This window comes from Natrix helvetica (assembly GCF_964273705.1).
Source record: "Natrix helvetica genome assembly, chromosome: 6".
Lineage (NCBI taxonomy): Eukaryota > Metazoa > Chordata > Lepidosauria > Squamata > Natricidae > Natrix > Natrix helvetica.
The window spans coordinates 51579762-51604448 of record NC_138553.1 but is presented as its reverse complement, the minus strand read 5'-3'; positions in this window follow the sequence as shown (position 1 = coordinate 51604448).

Here is a 24687-nt window from a genome sequence, read left to right as displayed (position 1 = left end):
CCAACCGCTGCTCCCCATCGCGGGGAGGCGGAACCGGAATGCTCTAGATGGTTCCGCCCCAGGTGCTTGATGGAACCTGTTAGGTTCCAGATGGAGCTTGGGCCATTCCCTGTAGCCCTGACCCACACCCGGATGGAGGACCTAGTGGCCGCATGGAACAGTGCGGCCGCCGGCGCCTTAGACCGGGTTACACCTTTGCGGCCTCTCTTGCGGCAACGAATCACCCAGGCCCCTTGGTTTACCGAGGAGCTGGGGGTGATGAAGCGTCGCAAGAGACGCCTAGAGAGCAGATGAAGATAGTCACGCTCCGAGTCTGACCGAGCACAGGTAAGAGCCTATTTACGGACTTACCTTGTGGCATTTAGAGTGGCTAAATGACAATATTGTGCCACTCTTATTGCGTCCGCAGATAACCACCCTGCCGCCCTGTTTAGGGTGACCCGCTCCCTCCTTTCCCAGAGGCCGCGGGAAGCCCCCTTGCAGGGTAGAGCAGAGGAATTTGGGGAATATCTGCAGGACAAAATCGCTCAGATTCGCAGCGAATGGGTCTCCGTTAGCGGTCTAGAAGAGACGTCGGAGGTGGGTCTTGAGGTGCCATCCTGGGAGGAGTTTGACTCTGTTACTTCCGACGATATGGACAGGTTACGTGGACGACTGTGAGCCACCACATGTTTACTGGACCCGTGTCCCTCCTGGCTTGTACTGGCATCCTGGGAGGTCACACGAGGCTGGCTCCAGGAACTAGTGAACGCTTCACTGAGAGATGGGTCCTTGCCGGCCATCTTGAAAGAGGCGGTGGTGAGGCCCCTACTCAAGAAGCCTTCCCTGGACCCAGCTAATTTAGTTAATTACCGTCCCGTCTCCAACCTTTCCTTTTTGGCGAAGGTTGTAGAGAGTGTGGTGGCGCAACAGTTCCCACGGCACCTGGAGGAAACTGATTATCTGGATCTGCGCCAGTCCGGCTTCCAGCCCGGTCACAGCACGGAGACGGCTTTGGTCGCGTTGGTGGATGATCTCTGGAGGGCTAGAGATGGGGGTTGCTCCTCCATCTTGGTCCTATTAGATCTCTCGGCTGCTTTCGATACCATCGACCATGGTATCCTATTGTGTCGCCTGGAGGGGCTGGGGGTGAGGGGCACCGTCCTGCGGTGGTTCTCCTCCTACCTCTCTGGTCGAACGCAATGTGTGTTGACAGGGGGGCAGAGTTCGAGCCTAAGGCCGCTCACTTGTGGGGTGCCTCAGGGGTCGGTCCTCTCGCCTCTCCTGTTCAACACATACATGAAGCCACTGGGCGAGATCATTCGTGGGTTCAGGGTAGATTACCATCTGTACGCTGATGACATGTAGCTGTACATCTCTACCCCGGACCACCCCAACGATGCCGTCGAAGTGATGTCCCAATGTCTGGAAGCCGTTCGGATCTGGATGGGAGGTAACAGACTCAAACTCAACCCGTCCAAGACGGAGTGGCTGTGGCTACCGGCACCCCGGTTCAACCAGTTACGTCCATCACCGGCCATTGGGGGCGAACAGCTGGCCCCCGTGGATCGGGTACGCAATTTGGGTGCCCTCCTGGATGCCCGGCTGTCAATGGATGACCATGTGACAGCCGTGGCAAGGGGGGCGTTCCACCAAGTTCGCCTGGTGCGCCAATTGCGTCCCCTATTGGACCAGAACGCCCTCTGCACAGTCACTCATGCGCTTGTGACGTCTCGACTGGACTACTGTAATGCTCTCTACATGGGGCTCCCCTTGAGATGCACCCGAAGGCTGCAGCTGGTTCAGAATGCGGCCGCGCGGACAATTGTGGGAGCCACTAGATACTCCCACATAACACCTTTACTGCGCGGGCTGCACTGGCTACCTGTGGCTTTCCGGGTGCGTTTCAAGGTGTTGGTTATCATCTTTAAAGCGCTCCATGGCACAGGACCTAGTTATCTGCGGGATCGTATCCTGCCCCATACATCCCTTCGGCTGATTCGCTCTCACAGAGAGGGACTCCTCCGGGTGCCGTCCACTAGGCAATGCCAGCGGGCAACGCCCAGGAGTAGGGCCTTCTCTGTGATGGGCCCGACCCTCTGGAATGACCTCCCCCCGGATATCAGGACTATCACCGACCTCCGCTCCTTCCGTAAGAAGCTAAAAACCCACCTATTCAATTTAGCCGGCCTGGCCTAATTCCCAATTTTAGTCCCTCAAGCCTGCATTTTTAAGTTTTTTAGGGGTATGCTTTTTAGTTGTTTTTAATTTTTAATTTTCTGTACAGCTGTATTAGGTTTAATTCGTTTTTAAGGGTATAGGATATTTATCTTTTGTATTTGTTTTAATGAGACGCCTGTACACCGCCCCGAGTCCCTTCGGGGAGAGGGGGCGGTCTATAAATCCTGATAAATAAATAAATAAATAAAATGAGATGACTATCCGTTTGTATTCGAAAGTCCCACAAGATCTTCACCTTCTCATTTTCGATAACTTTTTCCACTTTATGTTCCCATTACTTTCTGCATACAGGTAAATCATATTTTTACATAATGACCAGTGGATTAATTTAGCAACTTGGTCATGTCTAGCTTTGTAATCAGTTTGTGCAATTTTGCTGCATTCACATATTAAATGTGAAACAGTTTTGACTTTGTTATTGCAAAGTTGGTAGTTTGGGTTGTCAGTGGATTTTTGTATCTTCACTTTCATGGCATTAGTTTGTAGTGCTTGTTCTTGAGCAGCCAGTATTAAACCTTCCGTTTCTTTCTTGATAGTTTACATCTTAAGCCATGTCCATGTCAAGTTATCATCACATTTTCCTTCAATGTTTTTCAAGTGCTGTCAATGCAAAGCTTTGGTTTTCCATCTATTTAATCTGTCATCCAGCTGTTTTCCCTTATATTCTGCCTTTGTTTCTGTTGCTTTTATGCTGTTCTCCGTTTTCACAGCCTGCAGCAATTTTTCTGTACTTTGGTTCACATAATCATTCAAACTTCGTTTTTCTTCTTCTACAGTTTGATGGATTTGCAATAGCCCCCTGCCCCATATTTTTCTTGACAACCTGTTGATGTCACTTCGTGGATGTAAAGGGTGGTACACATTCAAAAGTTTGTGTGTTTTCCGGTCCAAGTTTTCCAGTTCAGCCAGAGTCCAGTTGATGATTCCAGCTGAGTAGCGTATCCCTAGAACTGCCCATGTAGTAGTGGCTTTAATTATGTTTCCAGCATTCAGCTTTGATTTTAATATTTTGCAGACCCTACTGATGTATTCCTTTTGCGTTGACTCTTTGACTTTTCCATTCAAGATGTTATCTGCTTCCAATATGCCTAGGTACTTGTAACCATCATCCTTTGCTAATGCTTTCACTATATTTCCATTTCCCAGTTCTATTCCTTCTGTTTTTTCCATTTTTCCTCGCCGCATGGATAATATATATTTTTCAAGCCCAAAGTTCATTTTGATGTCACTGCTGAACAGTTGAACTGTGTTGAGTATTGATTTAAGTTCAGTGAGGCTTTTCGCATATATTTTTAAGTCATCCATGTATAATAGATGGTTTATCTTGCCATGTTGACTTGAGGTTTGGTATCCCAGTTTTGTGTTTCGTAGGATTATTGTCAGTGGAATTAATGCAATGTTGAACAGTAGTGGTGGAAGTGAATCCCCTTGGAAGATTCCTTGCCTGAAGTTGACTTCATCAATGTTCTCCCCATTTGTTGTTAGAACTGTTTTCCATTTTTGCATATTTGCTTTAAAAAATGTACAGATATTTTTGCTGATTCCAAAGTTTTCCAGACAGGTGTTAATCCAGCTGTGGGTTAATGAGTCAAATGCCTTCTTGTAATCAATCCACGCCATATTTAAATTAGTTTTTCTTCGTTTTGCATTTTAGTACCATTTTGTGTATGAGCAGCTGATCTTTTGTTCCTCTTGATTTTTTATAATTTCCTTAGATGATTGAATACTGAATTTGCCAGTATTCTTGTAAAAAGTTTGAATGTTGTTGGCAGACAAGTAATTGGGCAATAGTTGCTTGGTTCTGTGCCTTTTTCTGGATCTTTCATTATCAAGTATGTTCGGCCAGCTGTTAACCATTCTTCGCTTGTTGCATTTTGAAACATTTGATAAAATTGAGTGGCCATGCAATGATGGAGGCTTGTCAGGTGTTTTAGCCAATATCCATGCAGTTCATTCAGGCCAGGTGCACTCCAGTTCTTGACCTTCTTTGCTTGTTTTGCCACCATGTCAGTTTTTATTACGATATTTTCCATTTTGTTTTGTGTTGTTTGTTGTTGAATATCTTTGATCCAGGAGGCAGTGCTGTTGCGTTCCACTGGGTTTTCCCACAGTTCTTTCCAAAAGTTCAATTTTTTTTCTTTACATGGGTGAATATTAGTTTGGATTCGATTTTCATCAAGGGACTGGTAGGAGAGGTGTTGATTTCTTCTGAATTGGACATTTTCATGATATTGTTTTATTCGTCCTTCGTATCTTTCAATTTCTCTTGCTGTTGCTATTGCACATTGTTTTAGTACTTCCATAATTTTTGTTATTGTTTTTTTCTCCAGGTTGTATTTTTTGTGTAAACTATTTTTCAGCTTTTTGTTCTTTAGTTTTCCTTCTTTTAAGAACTTCAGATTGCTGATATTCCCTTGCAGTTTTTAAATTTTATTTTCAAGTTGAATTTTCCACTTTGGTGTTCCAGTGGATTTCTTTTTTGGTATTTTATAACCTAGTACTGCAGTTATAATGGCGGCTGTGCTATACATTAATTGGTTGGTTTCATATAGTATGCTGGATAAGATGGAAGTTAAAATGCTTTCATGGCAGTTAACAGATCTTTCACTTGTTTGTTATGCCCTTTGCAAATGATAGGTAGTCTTTTTCTTTCTACATTTTCTTTGACGTGGTTTTCATTTTTTTCTTACAGCATTTTTGCTAGATCATTTAGCTCTACACTTTCAAGTTGTTGCACAGGAGGTTCTTCATCCTGTATGTTCATTTCTTCAAATGGCTGGTAAATTTGTTCAGGTGTTGGACCAATTTCTTCAGCTTGTTCATCATCACTTGTTGTTTTCTTTTTAGCCAATATTTCTAGATGTTGCATTTCTGCTTGTGTGAAAACTTTATTACAGATGATGAATCACCTTTGATCCATTAATCTTTGTTCAGGTATGTCACTTTCCAGGTTTTGTTCCTTCCACAGTTGCATCATTCTTTTTTTAAATTCCCTGGCTATTGGTTCTGCCTGATAGTAATATTTGAGGATTTGTCAATTTTCTTCGGTTGTCCAAGTTTTGCGCTTTGGTTCCAGTCGCTTTACAGTTGCATGCCCTGATTCCCTGGCAGTAACAACTGAGCCCTGTAGCCCCTTTTGCGACAGATGTCCAGGAGCCATAGCATCTGTCATGGAAGCCATGAACTCCCGAGCCACCTTGGATGTTTCTCCTACCGATGGCAGGTTAAAGTCCCCCATGACTAACAGCCTGGGGGTCTCAACCGCCATCTAAGCGATCACCTCGAGGAGCTCGGGCAGGGCCGCTGATGCATAGCGAGGAGCCAGGTATACAATCAGCAAGCCCAACTGTCTCCCTGGACCCCACTTCACACATAGGGACTCACAACTGGTTATCTGTGGCACAGTGGACTCTGTTGGCTCGAGGCCTTCCCTTACGATAACCGCTACCCCACCACCCCTACCCTGGGCCCGCGGCTGATGAAATGCACGGTAGCCTGGCGGGCACATTTCCATGAGGGGGAGACCTCCCTCGTGGCCCAGCCAGGTCTCCGTTATCCCTGCCAGGTCCGGCTCCCCCTCTGAGATCAAATCATTATTGAGGGGGGCTTTGTTGGCAATGGACCTGGCGTTGAGCACAGCACACCAGATATCATGGTTGTAGAGGGCCGAAGTGTACAGTTTATTGATATCGCTGTTCCTGGAGATGCCAGAGTCAAAGAAAAAGAACTAGAAAAAATAATGAAATATCGCGACCTGGCCATCGAAACTACACGGCTATGGATGAAGCATATAACTGTGATACCCATTGTCATTGGGGCACTAGGCACCATGTCCAAGAATTTTACAAGTTACATCAACAAATTGCAGCTTCCTGCAATAACACCAGCAGAACTGCAAACAACTGCGCTACTTGGAACATCTTATATTTTAAGAAGGTACTTGGTTGATACCTAGGACGCTGGCAGCAAACCATATCAACCATTAGCATCAGTCACTGGTATTTGTAGTGCATTTTTGAATGTTCAGTTGGCTGAGTTTCATGTTTAATGAATAAAGTATATAATAACAGCACACCTGACATAACAATAATTGAAAAGAAAAAATTATGGTTCATTGACATTGCAATACCTGGTGATGTACAAATTGAAGATAAACAGCAAGAAAAAATCACAAAGTACCGGGATTTGCAAATTGAGGTTGAGCAACTGTGGAAAAAGAAACCATGTGTTGTCCCAATTGTAATTGGAGCCCTTGGAGCAATACCAAAAGAGCTACCTCGCTAGTTGAAAATTCTAAATTTACTTGACTTGAACATTCTGACTACAAAAAACCACCCTACTTGGAACAACTTATATCCTCCGACGTTACCTTAACAGTTCCTAGGTCCTTGGTTAGGACTCGAGCTGTTGAGCTATCAACCAGCCCCAAAGGCTGTGAATCTCACCAAAGATTAACATAATAATAATAATAATAATAATAATAACAACAACAACAACAACAACAACAACAACAACAATAACAATAATTATCAGCTAATCAGAAGATATAGATTGGATACAAGAAACATCAATGAAGCTGTAGAGATTGCAAAACAGCAGATAACAGCAACAGCTAGAAAAATTGAGAGATATGAGGCACGAATCATCCAATACAAACAAAATCAACAATTTCGATCAGCCCAACGGCATTTTTATCAAAGTCTTAATGTGAATGGTGACACCAAATGTGAAAAACCAGAAAAGCAGGCCACAGCTGAATTCTGGAAAGAATTGTGGGAAAATGCAAAGGACTACAATAAGGAAGGAAAGTGGATACATGACTTTGAGGAAAGCATTGGTAACAAACAAATGCAAGTATTAGAAATAACAACTGAGATGGTCAAAAATCGAGTAAAAAAGTAAAGAATTGAACAACACCTGGAAATGACCAATTACATGGTTTCTGGCTCAAATATCTGACCAGTTTACATGCAATATTGGCCAGGCAACTGAATGAAATTTTACAAAATGGTCAAATTGATGAATGGTTGACAACTGGAAAAACATACTTGATTCAGAAAGATGCAACTAAAGGAACAATACCTGAAAACTACAGACCAATAACATGCTTGCCAACAACCTTCAAATTACTCACAAGCATTATTGCAGATAATATTATGAATTATTTGGAAACAAACAACATGTTGCCAGTAGAGCAAAAAGGTAACAAAGAAGGAGTAGGGGCACAAAAGATCAGCTCCTAATTGATAAAATGATATTAGAAAATTGTAAGAAAAGAAAAATGAACTTGAATATGGTCTGGATTGATTATAAAAAGGCATTCGACTCGTTGCCACATAGTTGGATAATAAAATGCTTAGAAACAACTGGCATTAGTAAAAATATTACATCCTTCACTGAAAAGGCGATGAAACAATGGAGAACTGAGTTTGCAGTAGGGAATGAGAACTACGGAATGGTTAATATCAAGTGAGGAATTTTCCAGGGTGATTCACTTTCACCTCTTCTCTTCATCATCGCGATGATCCCACTATCAGTAATCTTAAAAAAAATGAAATTAGGCTACCAAACAGCCAAAGAAGCTGAAAAAAATTCGCATTTATTATATATGGATGATTTAAAACTCTATGGTAAGTCAGAAATAGAAATCCAATCACTGACAAACACAGTCCGAGTATTCAGCACCGATATTTCAATGCAGTTTGGCACAGAATAATGTGCCACTGTATCCATAAAAAGGGGCAAAATCACTGCGTGTGAGGGAATTGAAATGCCCAATGGCCAACTAATTAAATGCAATGAAAATGAAGCCTACAAATAATTAGGCATTCTGCAGTTGGATAACATCAAACATGGAGAAGTAAAAACTATTGTCAGGAGAGAGTACACCAACAGAGTTAGGAAAATTTTGTAATCTAAATTAAATGGTGGAAATACAATCAAGGCCATAAATACATGGGCAATGCCAGTTATAAGATACACAACTGGTATAGTTAACTGGACACAAGCTGATTTGGACATTCTGGATCGAAAAACCAGGAAACTAATGACAATGCATTACAGTTTACATCCACCCGGTGACACTGATAGACTATACCTGCCCCGAAAATCAGGTGGCAGAGGATTATTACAAGTGAAGCAAATAGTTGAAGAAGAAAAACATGCACTGGCTGATTATCTAAAAGAAAGTCAAGAACATCTATTAATCGAAGTAAAGAACAAAAATCTACTGAAGACCCAACAGACGAAACAAGAATACAGAAAAGATGTGATAAAATCAAGAATGGAGAGATGGCAGAACAAAGCATTGCATGGTCAATTTCTGGAAAAAATAAAAGATAAAGTGGACAGTGAAAAAACTTGGTTATGGTTAACAGCAGGTACATTAAAGAAAGAACCAGAGTCACTAATCCTGGCTGCGCAAGAGCAAGCTAACTGAACAAATCCCATTAAGGCCAAAATTGAAAAATCCTCTGATGATGCCAAATGCAGACTCTGCAAAGAAGTTGATGAAATGTTAACTACATACTCAGCTGCTGTAAAAAAATCGCGCAGACTGATTATAAATTGCGGCACAATTCAGTAGCACAAATGATCCACTGGAATTTGTGCCAAAATTATAATATTAAACAACCACAAACTGGTGGGAACATAAGCCTGAAAAAGTCACTGAAAATCAGATGGTCAAGATCCTACAGGGTTTTCATATACAAACGGACAAAATACTGGTGCATAACAATCCAGACATCACACTGGTTGAGAAAAATAAGGTTACAATCCTAGACATCGCAATACCAGGTGATAGCAGGGTTGACGAGAAGGAACATGAAAAAATCGTGAAATACCAGGACTTAAAAATTGAAATTCAACGATTATGGCACAAACCAGCAGTGGTAATTCCAGTGGTAATCAGCACACTGGGTGCTATTCCAAAAGCACTGGAATTTGACAAAATCACCATCAGTGAAATGCAAAAAGCTGCACTGCTTGGATCTGCACGTATATTACGAAAATACATTATGACGTCCTAGGCCCCTGGGTGGGGCCCGACTAGTAATCAAAGCCAAATCTGGCGAAACAACTGGCCGCTGTGATACAATCATATAATAATAATAATAATAATAATAATAATAATAATAATAACAACAACAACAACAACAACAACAACAACAACAACAACAGCAGGAGCAGCAGCAGCAGCAGCAGCAGCAACAACAACATCATCTCAATGAGGCACTATCTTGACGTTGTTGAAGCCTGTGTGCTCTGGGGAAGATGAGACCTTTGCTGTAGGTTCAATCAAATTTCCCTCAGTATATGTTTTAAAATGGACTTGATGAAGATCCATACAGCCCTCATTCTGTCTACTTTAAACAGGCCATAAAATGTATGTCTTTCCCCAGAGATAGGGTATGTAACAGACCTTAATGGAAATGTTTTGTGTTTGACTTTGCAGCTTATTGTTCTGTCTGGAGCTTTATTGTTCTTTCTTATTTCTGTTTTGAACTATTTTTACTCTGCCCATAGTCATTAGCAGAGTCAAGTTTAAGAAACAGACAAACAGTCCCTTTTCTGTGTACAACTTTTCCATGTATATATTTCTTTTTGAAGACATATTTGTCAGATTTACGGTTTTTTGTGTGAATTTTTGAACGAACAATGACAGATTTTAGAAGGCACTATTCACTGCTTATCTTCGTGATATTATCTATTTCTGTGTATTGCACAATTTCAATCCCAATGAAATCTGTGGCATGTTGGTTTAAACATCTCAAGCCTTCTGTTCAAAGGCAAGAGGAAAGTGAGGTGTCAACATTCCGACAACAGGCACATCTGAATAACTGAAAGTATTATTAGTTATTATAACATATAAAATATCACATGTTCAAACAAGTGGAAAATAAAAATAAAAATGACTTTCTTTCCTAAAGCAACCACCAAGTGAAATTGCTAGAAGTCTCCAAATGATGCTCTATTGTTTAATCAAATTCATACTGCCCTGTGGGAATTAACTGAGGTGCCACAACTACAAAAACATTTTTACACCAGTAAACACGACTTGAAGAGCAGATGTAAAAAAAATGCTGCTGATTGTAGTGCATTTAGGCCCTCTTTCAATAAGAGTGATTGCTACTGTGCTGGTGTGGGACCGAAAGCTTTTGCTCTGCCCAAACTGAATTGTCATGCTGTTGAATTTATGCATCTCCTGTTGCTCCTCAAAAATACTTGTCTGAACATGCAGGCAGGGGGAGAGGCATTCTCTGTTGAAAATACTTGTCTTCTTTTCAAATCAGAAGGTCTGGCTGGTATTTCAGACCCTGTTCAGTGGTAATTTGTTGCCCCTATTTGCTTTATCTGTGGGAGGGTGAAGGGGAGTGGCATTCTGCAGGAAAGATTGTAGAACTAATTTTTACTCAGAAAGACTATGAGAAACACGTTAATACAAATGAAATAGGGGATGAAAGCAAAGAAAGTAGAACCAAAGCTTCACCAAGATAAATGCAACATCTTTCCTTACCCTTAGGAAATGAAATTATTCCGAAAGAGTCAGGAGGATTCTGCTTGGCAAACCATTGTAAATTAATTACCTTCTTGACATTTTAAAGGAAGGTTTCAGATTGTAAATTTAACTCAGACAAAGTATTCTTTTTAATCTTGTCAGTATGCAAACTATTTTCCACTGCAGTCTCTGAATTATTTATCAGAGAAATGACCCCAAAGGGTAAAAAGCAAAATCATGAGTATTTGATCTGCAATTTTACAGTCTGATGTCATTTTAAAGCTTAGATATATTATACCTGTTGCAATTGCTTAATTTTTTTTCTTTAAAAAGATGCACCAGTTCTTTCACTCTTGCAATTCTTTCAATTTTCTCAGAAATTCACTTTTAATGCTTTGTGGAGGTTTAACTCATGCAGATTTCTCAAACAGATATGACCAACTATACACTATTGGAGAGGGGATCATCTTGATGCAGACCTGTATCTGATCTAAATCCCAGGGATATGCATTTTATTTATCTCACTTTTGCATTGAAGTACTGTATAGCAAAGACATTCTAAATTAACACATCCAGGTACAAAAAAGGCAAACATATTATTATTATTATTAATCATTGCACAGTCAGCCAGATGTTGAGTCTGGGTTTGGCATTTTTTTTATAACAAAAGTTTTATTGGTTTTTTTCAAATATTTTAGGGAAAAGGGTACATAAATGTGGGAAATTTTTTTTGACAGCTGCATCATACGGAAGGTGATACTTCCCCGGAATCTTGCATCTCTCTCATATTTTATATATATCAAAATATCATTATTACATTCATATTAGCAGTTATTTTACTCAATTCTTTGACATCTTCAACCATACTTTAAGTCACTTCTACATTTCATTATATTAGCAATTGCGATATGTTTTTAATTCATTTCTGTGACCTAAGTTTCATTGCTGTCTCCTCTCCCCTGTCTGTTGGCTGAGCCAAGGCTCCTCCCCGCTTCATGTCTTGTGTGCCGTCTCTTGTTTCACCTAGGAGGTCCTTATGTTTTTCCATGAAGGCTTCTGCCTCCACCACTGTGTTAATTCTCACTCTACCCCCCTCCCAAAAAATCAACAAGCCTTCTGGAATTAATCACCGAAACCAGATATTTTTTTCATATAACTTTTTAGTTAGAAAGAAGAATTTCTTCCTCTTATCTCTTATTCTTTTTGGTATCTGTTTCAGAATGGTTATATTTCTTTGTCCTTATATCTTAGACGTTCCCCCCTTTGAACTCCTAGAATCTCATCTTTTGTAGTCTTTCTAAAAAACTTAACATGTACCTCCCTTGGAACATTGTGTATTCTAGCATATGCTGAATTGATTCTATATATCAGGCCAATATCCCACCCTAGCTGCTGTTTATCTCTTTTAATATAATCTGCTAGCATTGTTATCATGGTCTCTCTTATGTCTTCACCCTCTGTTTCAGATTTCTATTTTGAAATCTAAGAAAAAAAGACATCGTTTCAAATTCCATTTTTTCCATGTAACTCTCAAATCCAACATTTTTTTTGTAAAGCCTTCATCTCTTCTCCCACCCCCACAGCACCCTCCTCCAGAGCATTTATTTTTTGACTATTTTCTATTTTCTCTCATCCTCTCTCCATTCCTTCCTTCCTTTCCTTCTTGTGTGTATCTCTTCCACTTTCTTTCTTTCTCCCTTCCCTCCCTCTTTCCTTCCTTCCTTCCTTCCTTCTCCTTCTTTCTCTTTTTCTTTCTCTCTCCTTTTCTTTCTTTCTTTCTTTCTTTCTTTCTTTCTTTCTTTCTTTCTTTCTTTCTTTCTTTCTAAATCAGTCTAAGATTTGATGAAAGCAGTCACAAGTTTAGGGTGAATTAAGTCTGTCTCCAAAACTTAAACCAGGATTCTAACAAAAACCTCTAGGTCAACATCAAACTCAGGTTTTGACTTTTATCCAGAGCCCGCTCCCAACAGCTTCAAAAGTTTGGGACAGACCACGTCTCTCCAGCCCTCTCTCAAAAGAGTGGGAGGAATAAGACACCACCTATGTCTAGTCTACAATGCACCCCTTGTAACAGTTCCAAGAAGATTCCACAATTTGATTCAGGAGATCCTGAGGGCCCAGATCAACCCACAAGTGGCTTCAACAGCTCTCAGAGAGAGATAGTGAACAACCAGATAACTGCAAAAAAACCAACAATAATCCAGTCCCCGTCAAAATCTTTCCCCTACCATCCAGCCTCAACCAGTACCTATCCTTCCTTCCCACCCCTCCTTCCCTCTCTCTCTCTCTCTCTCTCTCTCTCCCTCCCTCCCCCCCTCTCTCTCTCTCTCTCTCTCTCTCACACACACACACAGCCTCACAACTGATGAAGCTTCTTGGATGAGAAGTGAAACATTTTGTTCTTCTTCTTCCTCAAGGAAAAAACAATCCAGTTGCCTTTTGCAAAAAGCACCTTTGAGACATAAAGGTTCCCCTTGCACGTATGTGCTAGTCATTCCCGACTCATTCTTTTCTCCTAAAAGGGTCCTGAGCTGGACAAACACAACTGAGTGGGAAAGACCACCCAATGTAAGGATGTTCAAGGTGGCAAAGGGCACCGCAAGGGCTGAATTGGCAGCGCCAGAGGTGGAGATGGCTGGGAAAGGGAGTGTTGGAGAGGAGCTGTCATGGGGTGAAGCTACAGGCGCAGTCTAACTGCAGCCGTGAATGCCGGCAAGCAGCAGCTTCAGGCACCTGCTTGTGGCTGACAGTTCCATTTGGGAGTGGCGGCGGCAATGGCAGGGGGTGCAACATGAGATGCCTCAAAGCTCAAGCACTTTCGGGACCTTCACAGGGCTGGAAAATAAGCCCGCTGCATCTTTGCTCTGCAAGTGGCAGACACGCCTGTTGCAAGGCCGTCCCACACTCCAGCCTGGCCAGGGAAGACAGGCACCCTTTGCGCCTGCCAAGCCTCCCCAAGACGTGCCACCTATGTCATGCCAGCCACCAGCTGGAACAGGGGAACCGCCTGCCCGCCTGCCCGCCTGCCCGCCTGCCCGCCTGCCCGCCTGCCCGCCTGCCCGCCTGCCCGCCTGCCCGCCTGCCCGCCTGCCCGCCTGCCCGCCTGCCCGCCTGCCCGCCTGTCGAGTGGTGGCTGGGTAGGCGACGGGTCAGCCCCACTGCCCTGGCCAAGTGGCGCCCATGCCCGCCACTTACCTTGAAGGCAACACCATGGAACTCACCGGATCCTGAGGGTGGGCTGGCTGGGCCGCGCCTGCACCCCTGCCTGGCGCACCTGCCGAGGAGGAGGCAACAACGGCGGTGTATTGCTGGGCAGTGGGCAGTGTGCAGGAGGGTGTGGCACTGCCGCCCTTGCCCTTGGGGCTCTTCTTGTGGGACATGCTGGCTGGCACTACTTCAGGGTGCCACGGGCGCTGGCTCCTCCATGCACAACTTGGCTCCCAACACCACCAGGTGCCCGTCCTCGGCAACATGGTCCATTTCTCCCCCCCCCCAAAAAAAGACCGACTGACTGTTTCTCCAGATCTAGCGACTTTTTGGTTTTTTCTTTTTAAAAATGCCTCTCCAGATGATCTTGAAAACCTATGAGGTTGCTTTGGGAGGGGGCAGACAGGCAGCATTTCCCCCCCATCCCTGGGTGCCTGCACCATTGGAGCCTGTAGCAACTTGCACTGTAAAGGCAATTAAGAACTTCTCACACTCCCAAGAAGATTTTCTTTACTGTGCAAAGGCTTGCTCCAAGGCTGCAACCTCTGAGGCTGCAGGTGCCCAGGGACGGGGGAGGGGGGAAATGCTGCCCATCTGCCCCCTCCCAAAGCAACATCGCAGGTTTTCAAAATAATCTGGAGAGGCGTTTTTTTAAAAGAAAATCCCGAAAAAGCCACACGATGTGGAGAGACTGGCAGTCGGTCTTGGGGGGGGGGGGGGGAGCAAATCCCCAGAACCAGGTTGCCCAGCACTCTGAAGAGCTCTGTGTGGGGCTCTGGTGGCTGCAAAGCATGGCACGAGGGGCAGAAGCCCCCAAACCCAGCGGGGAGCCTAAGTAAAGGAGGAGGTGGAGAGCTGGGTGGAGGAAGGGGAAAACTACTGCTACTGATGGAGTTGCATTGTCCCGCTGGGTTTGGGAACTTCTGCCCCTCGTGCCATGCTTTGTAGCTGCCAGAGTCCTGCATTGACCTCTTTGGGGTGCTGGGCAACCTGGTTCTGGGGGGGGGGGGAGAGATTCCAAGAACCAGGTTCCCCAGCACTCTGTGCAGGGCTCCGGCAGTTGCAAAGCATGGCACGAAGGGCAGAAGTTGCCAAACCCAGTGGAGCAATGCAGCTCCAACAGCCCTCACTAGGGATTCCCCCTTCCTCTGCCCAGCTCCCTGCCTTCTCCTTTGCTGAGGCTCCCCACTGGCTTTGAGGCTGAAGGCACCCAGGGACAGGGGGGGAATGCTGCCCGTCTGCCCCCCCCCCCCAGCAACCTTGCAGGTTTTCAAGATTGTCTGGAGAGGCATTTTTTAAAAAGAAAATCCCACAAAAGCCGCAAGGTCTGGAGAGATGGGAAGCCGGTATTTTTTTGGGGGGGGGAATCCCCAGAACCAGTTTCCTAGTACCCCAAAGAGGTTCGTGTAGGGCTCCAGCAGCTGCAAAGCATGGCACAAGGGGCAGAAGTCCCCGAACCCAGTGGGGCAACGCAACTCCAGCAGTAGCAGCACAGCTTCTTGCAGCAGCATGCCACCCTGATCAACCTACCTTATGGCACCCTTTGCAACCCGCTCTATGTGGAGTCACGTTGGTGGCAGGCAGTCCTTGCTAGGGTTTCCCCCTTCCTCCACCCAGCTCTCTACCGCCTCCTTTGCTTAGGCTCCCTGCTGGGTTCAGGGGCTTCTGCCCCTCGTGCCATGCTTTGCAAGCATGGGGTGAACAGGTGGGGAGAGAAAGAGAGAGAGAGATCGAGCGGGTGGGGAGACAGGCCAGGGGAGGCAGCATTCTGGTAAGGGGCCTCCGGAAGAAGGGGTAAGGGAAGGCATGCTAAATTTCACCATCCAGTACGGCCGTACCAATCCATACTGGTTGAAACCTACCCCTGTTCCAAATGCTAAGAAATAAACTTATGGAAGCAAACACCTTTCAAATATTTTCTTCATGGTAATCCATGCATATAATCTAATTTAAGGCTTTCAATTTAATAAAATAAAATAAAAAAGTGAAAAGATTACTGATGTGATGAAGATTTTGATATTAAAAAACCATTGTTGCATAAATTGCATAATTTCCATCAGTGGCATATCTGGAAGAAAATTATTAAACTTGAGTATAATGCAGTTCAAACCTGCATTTAAAACCCAGATCTTCAAAACATAATGGTCTTTCATTACAATTAAACAGAAGATTATGTTGCTACTTTTCTGGTGGTCGCATACAAACATCTATTCCCTTTTTCTTAAATCTTAAATTTCAACAATGAACAATTTGTTTACATTTTTGGTCTAATGGTATAGCTAAGATGGACTTTGAGGCTGAAGAATAGATCTATTCAGCCCTGGCAGTAATACCTTCTTTCTGGGTATTTCTTTCCATCTGCCTTTTCTTCTTTACATTTTTAAATATCTCATCTTTATTTTTATAGCTTTTAAATTTTATTTAATACCAGGAAGCCATAGCTATCTTTTTTTTGCTGCAAAGGAAAAAAAACCTTTTTCCCCTTGTGTGCTGCATTTTAGTTGGATCTCTCATGACCACTGGTTGATCATCAGAGCCATACCATAAGCCTAAGAAAGACTGATATTTTCAAACTTTTTGGTTTCTGAAGAAGGAATCTTCAACATAGTGAATTACATTAAAAGGAAGTTTAAGGCATCTACTTTACCCCTTCTATTTTTCCTTAAAAAAAAAAAAGCCAAGCTAAACACTTTTGTATTTGCAGGACTTTAAGAGATTCTTAAGAGTAATCATAAGATTTTAAGCATTTATTTCTCCTTTAAAATGTTACCACATCCCTAATAACCCTCTAAAAGGGAGAACACATCAGTTCAAATAAGCAATTCAAAAGATAACCTAGCAGAAAACTAAACATCCATTCATGGTTGATCCAAGAAATGTTAACTCTCCTGGCATTCCATGTAGAGAAACAAACTAGACTGGCTGTTGTATCAACTTTCTTCAATATTCATAAAAGGAATGCATCTTCTTTTGGGGCTGTAAGGTACAATAAACTAATAAAAAGTAATCAGGGTATGTCATTTTAAATTTTCAATATTTTAGCATTGCTCTCTGCAACAAAATACTTGCTCCTTAAGGCTAATGTATTATTCTAAGTAATTGTAGCAGTGGTTCTGGAGCATCCTACTGGCCCTGATTTTATTAAAAATACAATTTGAGTACTACAGTCTACTCACCCATCTGTTAATTATACTTATATGTTTATATTTCAATTTTACGAACAGGTAACTTGATTTACTCTGGAATTTTGGCTACCCCAATAATTCTACTCAGAAATGTCAGTGGCAAAGAATGGTAGAAAGTATACAGTAGCATAAAATAATGAAAGGTTACCAAGGCTCTTATTCCTGGTACATTATTTTGTTTTTCAAAGTAATTTGGGTTTAACCTTTCTTATCTTCCCAGCCAAATGAATAAATTTGAGCAATGCTGCAGTCAAACTGAATAATAATCATTCTATGCTAATTTGACAACAGAGGAATGAACAAGTAATACTGATGAGACTGCAAATCTTGGAACAGAGTTCATTAGAGAAGAAGTAAGTATTTTCATGAACTAACAAGGGGGAAAAACCAGCATGCTACTTTGTAAGTTGTCAGACAAGCCACTTCATTTTCATTAGTAAGAACTGCCAGCATATTGCTAATATAGTTAAGTGACTAAAGGGTGACAGATTAATGAACACCTTTATGGATTCTTAATCACATTCTAATTTATCCTTATTTGCAGCCTTTTATCCTTGAGTTTCATAAATACTCAAGCAAGCTATGTTTTGTTCATATAAACTTGCAGGCGTCTAATTTCAGGCCTCTGGCTGAGTTTTTGTTAATAAAAACTGTTACTTTGTGCAACAAACTTGTTTAGTGACTAAATGAAATTTGTTCCTGGTCAAGGTTAAAGCCTTTTGTAAAGGCCATATAATTCAGCTATTGTACACGTTAATGTACAATGTGACTTTAAGTTTCAGGGAAAGTTTTGTAACATCAAATTCTGATTCCTCAATGAGTACCATTAATACTTGTGATGAATACTTCCTAAATGAGACAGTCTGTGATTAGATTCCAGTCTAGGCACTAGAACATTCTGAATTAAGTACAAAAACAGCATCCTTTTAAAAACAAACTGGGAAGGAGAAGCCTGAATTCAGTAAGTAAAATTTTATATGTTTCCCAAGGTGGAACAGTATTTTAGATAGGTTATATTTACAATAAACACGTTGTGGCGCAGTGATTAGAATCCAGTATTGCAGGCTGATTCTGCCCATTTCAAAGAGTTCAACCCTGACCAGTTCAAATGAGACCCAGATTGTTGGGGGCAATATGCTGATTCTGTGAACTGCTTACGGAGGGCTGTAAAACACTATGAAGTATATAAGTCTAAATGCTATTGCCATTAAACATAGCTGGAAAATTAGAATTTAAGTCAAGTCAGAGGCACAATCAAGTTTTATGGACAATTCAAATTTGCATACTTGTGCAGCAAATCATATTCCATAAAGAATATAACCATAGCTATCTGCAGTATACTCAGACTATGTCAAACTATGACATGTACACAGTGATATCATAACACATTTTTTTCTTTATATTCTTCTGCCTAATGTCTGATACAAGTATATAAATTCTGAGTTTGCATTATAAGGACATGACACATTTCATTATTTGTCCTCTCCCTTGCCCCCTATGAGATGCGATTTGCCTCAGATTCTTGCTGGTAAATTGAATGGAATGTGTGTGTGTGTGTGTGTGTGTATGTACATGTATATGTACTGTATATGTTTATATTTATTATTTATAGCTCCCAATTCACACAGTCATACACTCATAGGATTTAATCAGATCATTTAGTACATCAAATCAAATGCATTACTCTATGGAAGAATCCTAGTTAAATCATCCTCAACAAATGGTTGCTAAATTTACACTTAATTACATTTAGTGAAAAGGACCTACCCTTTTGATAACAAACTCCACTACTGACATGTTGTTAGGATGATCTTATGAATATACAGTAAAAATGTGCTTTCTTATAACTGAACATTATAAAATTATATAAAGAATATCACATCATTTGAAAGTGCTGCCATAGCTTTTCAATTATCTCATGCTCAACTTTGCCAATTCCTTCCATCTATATGCATGGGCTTAGCTTTTAGTATCTTTTCATCCTGCTGCCCTTCTCTGAATCAGCTTTTATTAATCCTTATAACGGGAAGCCTAGGATTGGACATACTACTATAGCTGGAGCCTTACCAATAGGAAAAAATACATTATTTCCCATTATTTAAAAAGTACTGATAGACCTTAATATTGTACTTGCCTGTTTGATCTATCTTGCACTTCTGATTCATATTCTGTTTCTAGCCAAGCATAGTAATACCAACAGGTGGTTGTTATTATTAGCAAGCCAGGAATCCATCATTAGGGAACGTACATAGTAGGAATGTTCACCTCCTTGAGATATTTATAAAAATAATAAGGGCAGTACATAAACAAGTAAACAAAATGGTAAACAAGATGGACTTGAGCAAAGGTCCCCCTGACTTCTAGTAGGAATCAAGAGTTCAGTAAACGCTGCAAATTAAGCACCAGTTTTGTCTGGGAGAGGATTACACTATCAAAAGTCAAAGGTGTTATTTCTCCTGATTCTGGATGACAAAGCCCCCACAATCACTCTGTCTTGTTAGGGTTGCATCATAGCTAGTTTGTCCCAATTAGGAAACAAAACAAAAATAGTATACAGATTTCTGTCTAGACATATTCTCAATAAATTTATGCTCACCTATGCTTTAGCTCATACAGAAGTAACATACATAGTAGTGACATATGGTATACTCATAGGTTAACTCCAACAGAAAACAAAATCTGTTTGGCCTATGCACACTGATGCTTTTATGAAACCCCTTGAAGCAATTGCCTTAAGCACAGCTAGTGGATATATGCTTGGTATTCATAAAAGAGAGCCAGTGTTTCCATGAATCCTTAGAGATTTTGTTAATCACATGTAATCATGTATGTATTTGAGCATACTGTAAAGTGAATTTTTGTATGGTAAATTGGTTTGATTCCTGAATTTTTGAATGCCTAAGTCTGTTTTATACGGGCTGAGGACTATTTTTTTTAGCCCTTTGAATCATATCAGTGGCTATTTTCTTTTGAATAGGTCTAAGGTTTGTTCCAAGGAACAAAGCAAGTTGATCATTTATATTGGAGCAGGTGCTTTAGCATACAACCCCAGCTAGAACTAAACAGGTCATCCTTAATAGGTCATTCTATTGAACTAAAAAGGTGGGATTTGGAGACAAATTGAACCAATTTGCAATTAATAAAAGAAGTGAATGATCCTATGAACATATAGTAAAACTTTAGAAAAGAATTTCTAAGAAAGTACAAGGATCCCAACTAATAGTTATTCAAAAAAAAAAAAAAAAAAGGCCGGAGGAAACTGTTGCTATCATCTAGTAAAATAGGATGATTCATATACCACAATTATACTTTGTCATTTTATCATTTGAATGGCAATTATTATGAAATTCTACATATCTTTCCTGACAAATAAATATGCAGAATGCTATATTGCTAATGTGATTTTTTTTCCTGGATTGCTTGTATGTTAATGTCAGCTGCTCATCTTCCCTTTCTTTGAAGCTCACTAGCAACTGCCATAACCGGAGGGGGAGGGTACTGTAGGGCCCCACTGGAGATGTGAAATAATGTTATGGGAAATTGGGGAGCAAGGACACTAACAGAAACCAAAGGTGCCAAACTCAGCCATCTGCCAAGTTTCAAAGACACAAAGTCCTGGGAAAGGAATTTACACTGGCGCCTGAGGCACCAAGTTCCCAAATGAGAAGAATGAGACCTGATTGTACTGCTTTCCCAGTGGGAGGGTTTGGGACATTGGGGATTACTTTCAATATGTGATTTTCGTGTGGTTTTTCTTCAGAGCTTGCCTCATCCACGCTGCACTCAGCATCTCTAGTAAAAGTACCTTTTCTCTAAAACCTGTGGAGTCAAGGGTTGTTCAAAGTGTGCTTTCAAAGTGTGAGTTCCATAAAGACAAAATTGAATGCTTGGGATACTTACAGGCTGGGCTAGAAATGAAGCCAGGAAAAGTCAGGGTAGTCCCCCTCACACTAGGAAGTAACTCCAAATTTGGCGGGTGTGTCTGTCTGCTAACTTTTACCAGCAATTTATTCACACTTTTGGCCAAACTGCTCTTCCTATTACAAACCTTCTGAAAACAAAGGGGTAAGGAAAACCCAAGCCTAGCCAACCCTTAAAGTGGACTATGAAATGCCAAGCAGCATTTGAAAAACTCAAACAGCTGTTTGTAGCTGAACCTGTGCCTTTTTGTAATCCAGGCAGTTGCTAGTGATGTGGCTGTAGGGTTGTACTGCTACAAGAAAACCCCCAGGCAACCCTTCAGCCCTGTGCCTAAACCTGCAAAAAATTAATGGACAGAGAACAGAAGTGGGCAGTCTGGGAGGTGGATGCCTATGTAGTTCGATGGGCATTGCTAACTTAATGACACTTCCTGGAAGGGTCTAAATACCCATTTGAAGTATGGACAGATCACAAGGACCAAGAAACCTTAAAAACCCCATGGAAGCTATTATCCAAGCAAGCCCATTGAGCACAGTATTTCAATCATTTAAACTAATCCAAGGGAGGGGGGGAAACTTCCTAACAAATCCCCTATCCTGACTGCCTGAATATAACAGTGCTACATCTGAAATCATCCAACCAGTCATCCCTGCTAACCAATTAGTAGTGGCAGTAACCATCAGGGGCCAGGAAAATGTCAAACCAAACATTACCTGTGAAGTGATAGATAAACTGAAGGCCACCTTAAAAGATGACAAATAGCTAGTGTCCCTTAAAGAACAATGTGCTTTCTTGGACGGAGTACCCTGGGCAGGGGCAAAATTCTATGTCTTTATTCCACTTTGGGAGTTGGTTTTACAAACTCAAAAGTCACAGGGCATTTCACCTCATCAAGTAACAATTCTGGTGGTTATCTCTCAAAGGACATTGAAAGCTATGTAGCCAGTTGTCCAGGGTGTGCATTGGCCTGTGACAACTCAAAAGTCACAGGGCATTTCACCTGATCAAGCAACAATTCTGGTGGTTATCTCTCAAAGGACATTGAAAGCTATGTAGCCAGTTGCCCAGGGTGTGCATTGGCTAAAAGATGACTAGGGAAATCCATGGGAATACTGCAATCTGTGGCAAATCCCCTTTGGCCACCTCCTCGCACATCACCCCTTCCTATTTTCATAGAAGGGGAACAACACTTTGAGGTGAAAGAAATGTTGGACTCTTGAAAACACAATGGCAGGATCCAGTACTTGATTGCATGGAAACACTTCCCTGCTCCCCATTCCGAATGGATTGATGGATGCCACGTCTAAGCTGAAACCCAAAATATCAGACCTCAATTGAATACTTAAAATTCTCTTTTCTTTTCTCTTTTAAGGCTAATGCCTTTGCAAAGCCCACCTGAATGTCAGCTGCTTCACTTTCTTTAAGTTTTTTAGTAACTGCAATAACCAGGGGGAATGGGGCACCTAGGAAGGGAAGCCTGCTGGAGGTGTGAAAGAATGCTATGGGAAATTGAGGAGCATGGACACTAACAGGAACCAGAAGTGGCAAACTGAGCTATCTGCTGAGTTTCAAAGACACCAGTCCTGGAAAAGGAATTTACATTGGCACCTGAGGCACCAAGTTCCCAAAACATTGGAGTGAGATCTGATTGGACTGCTCTCCCAGAGGGAGAGTTTGGGATATTGAGGATTGCTTTCAATATATGATTTGTGTGCAGTTTTTCTTAAGAGCTTGCCTCATCCACATTGCAATAGGCATCTCTAGTAAAAGTACATTTTCTCTGAAACCTCTGGAGTCAAGGATCCTTCTTTCCTAGGGAGTAGTTAAGGCCAATCTGACAATAGCCAAGTCCTGCTGTTATTGTTAATACAGTTAATATGATAAGAAAACCATTTACTTCGATGTCAGAGAAATTAAAGCAAGACTTTTTGGGCTGAGAAATGGTGGAATAAGGAAAAGGAACAGAAAAAGTTAGGAAAAACAATTTTACAGTTCTCCAAAATAACTGGGGTGGGAGATCAATGGCAGCATTGTCACAGTAGATACAAACTATCTATATGAACACAGCACATTTTGAAGCAGTTTTATTTCTCATTTATGATGCATTATCTTCTTGTCTCTCATGCTGGGTCGCAGCATGTTCTCTTGTTTTGCAACATGACACCACATGAAGCCATGTAGGGAGAAAAGCACTCTATTGAGGCAGAAGGGGCAAAGCCACTACTTTCTAGAAGTAAAGAAGCCCCGTGGACTCTACAAGTGATTCACTTGATATTAATCAAAAGCAGTTAGTATGTACTTTAATCAATAGGATTTCTTGCTTCACCACAGAATTGCAAATATTACGGGAACATTGTAGCAACATTGTAAAGGAAGGGCGCAGGAAGTTAAGAGTGGGTGTAAGATAAACGGCAAAAACAGCTTGCAAAAATAGCTTGTGAAACCTCCTACTTCGCTTTTTGTATTTTTCCAAAATGTACTTCTCTATTCCTGAAACTTACACGTGTATAACGGTCTTGCTTGAAACCAAGTATAAAAACCACTGCTCTGGGCGGTGCCCAGGCAGTTCAGACTTTGGTGTGCGAACACGCTGAACTCAGATGCATCAATAAATCTGTATCTCTTTTACCTTCGTGGTCTCCTGTCCCGTCCTTTTTTATTGCACTTTGTGGCAAAAGCCTCAATCTGCCGCAACATTCCGAATAATGTATTCACACTTTATTATTTCAGAGTCAGTTCAATTCACGCTGTGCAATAAGCATTGTGCAAGACTCTCCCTGAAAAACTGGAATTTACATAATTCCAATGCATTTACTTATATTTAGTGAAATGTTTTGAAGAATTCTAACTGAAGGGAATATTCTACGATTAGTAATGTTGTTCTATTCTTTAAAGGCATTCTTAAATAATGAATGCATACTTAAATATGATCACTTTGACCCAAGCAGCATGGATGTAATTCTAGATATGATATAAGTACAGACTAGGCCTGTGATGGTGAACCTATTTTAGAAGTCATTTCACCTGGCATGTGCAGCGTCGGCCATTCCTCTTCAGGTTTTCTGGAGCGCATGCGCATGCAACAATCACCTGGCCTTTGTGTGTGCGGCAGTGCCAGAAACCGGAAAAGCTGGTCTTCTGTGAGCATGCACCCTGGCTAGCTGATCAGCCTGTGTGCATACATGGCAGTAACTGGAAGACTAACCAACGCGCATATGCATGCTGGAAACCAGAAGTTAATTTTTCATGGCTCTCATGTCTCCTGGGCAACTCCTCTTCTTGATCACGGCCTGGACGAGTGCATGTCCCCTTTTTGGCACTCAGTGCCGTGCACGCTCCCTTTTCAGCATTAAGTGCTGAAAAGGTTCGCCATCACTGGCAATTAGTTGGGAGGCAACTAAAACTGTAATATCATTGCTGAAGATAAATGCATATGAGAGAAATGAATTATTCATTATATAGTTTTGAGTTAGGAAAGATAGTAATGATGAATGCATGAAAAAGAGCTGGAAAAGATTCCTGTATAAAATTTGGGAGAGCCATTACAGGGTACCAAAGAAAGACCAGTTTTACCCAAACTGAAGCACCCCCAGCATAGCTAATACATTATGCTAACTTATATGGATCAATAATTCATTACCTTTAAATGTTCTG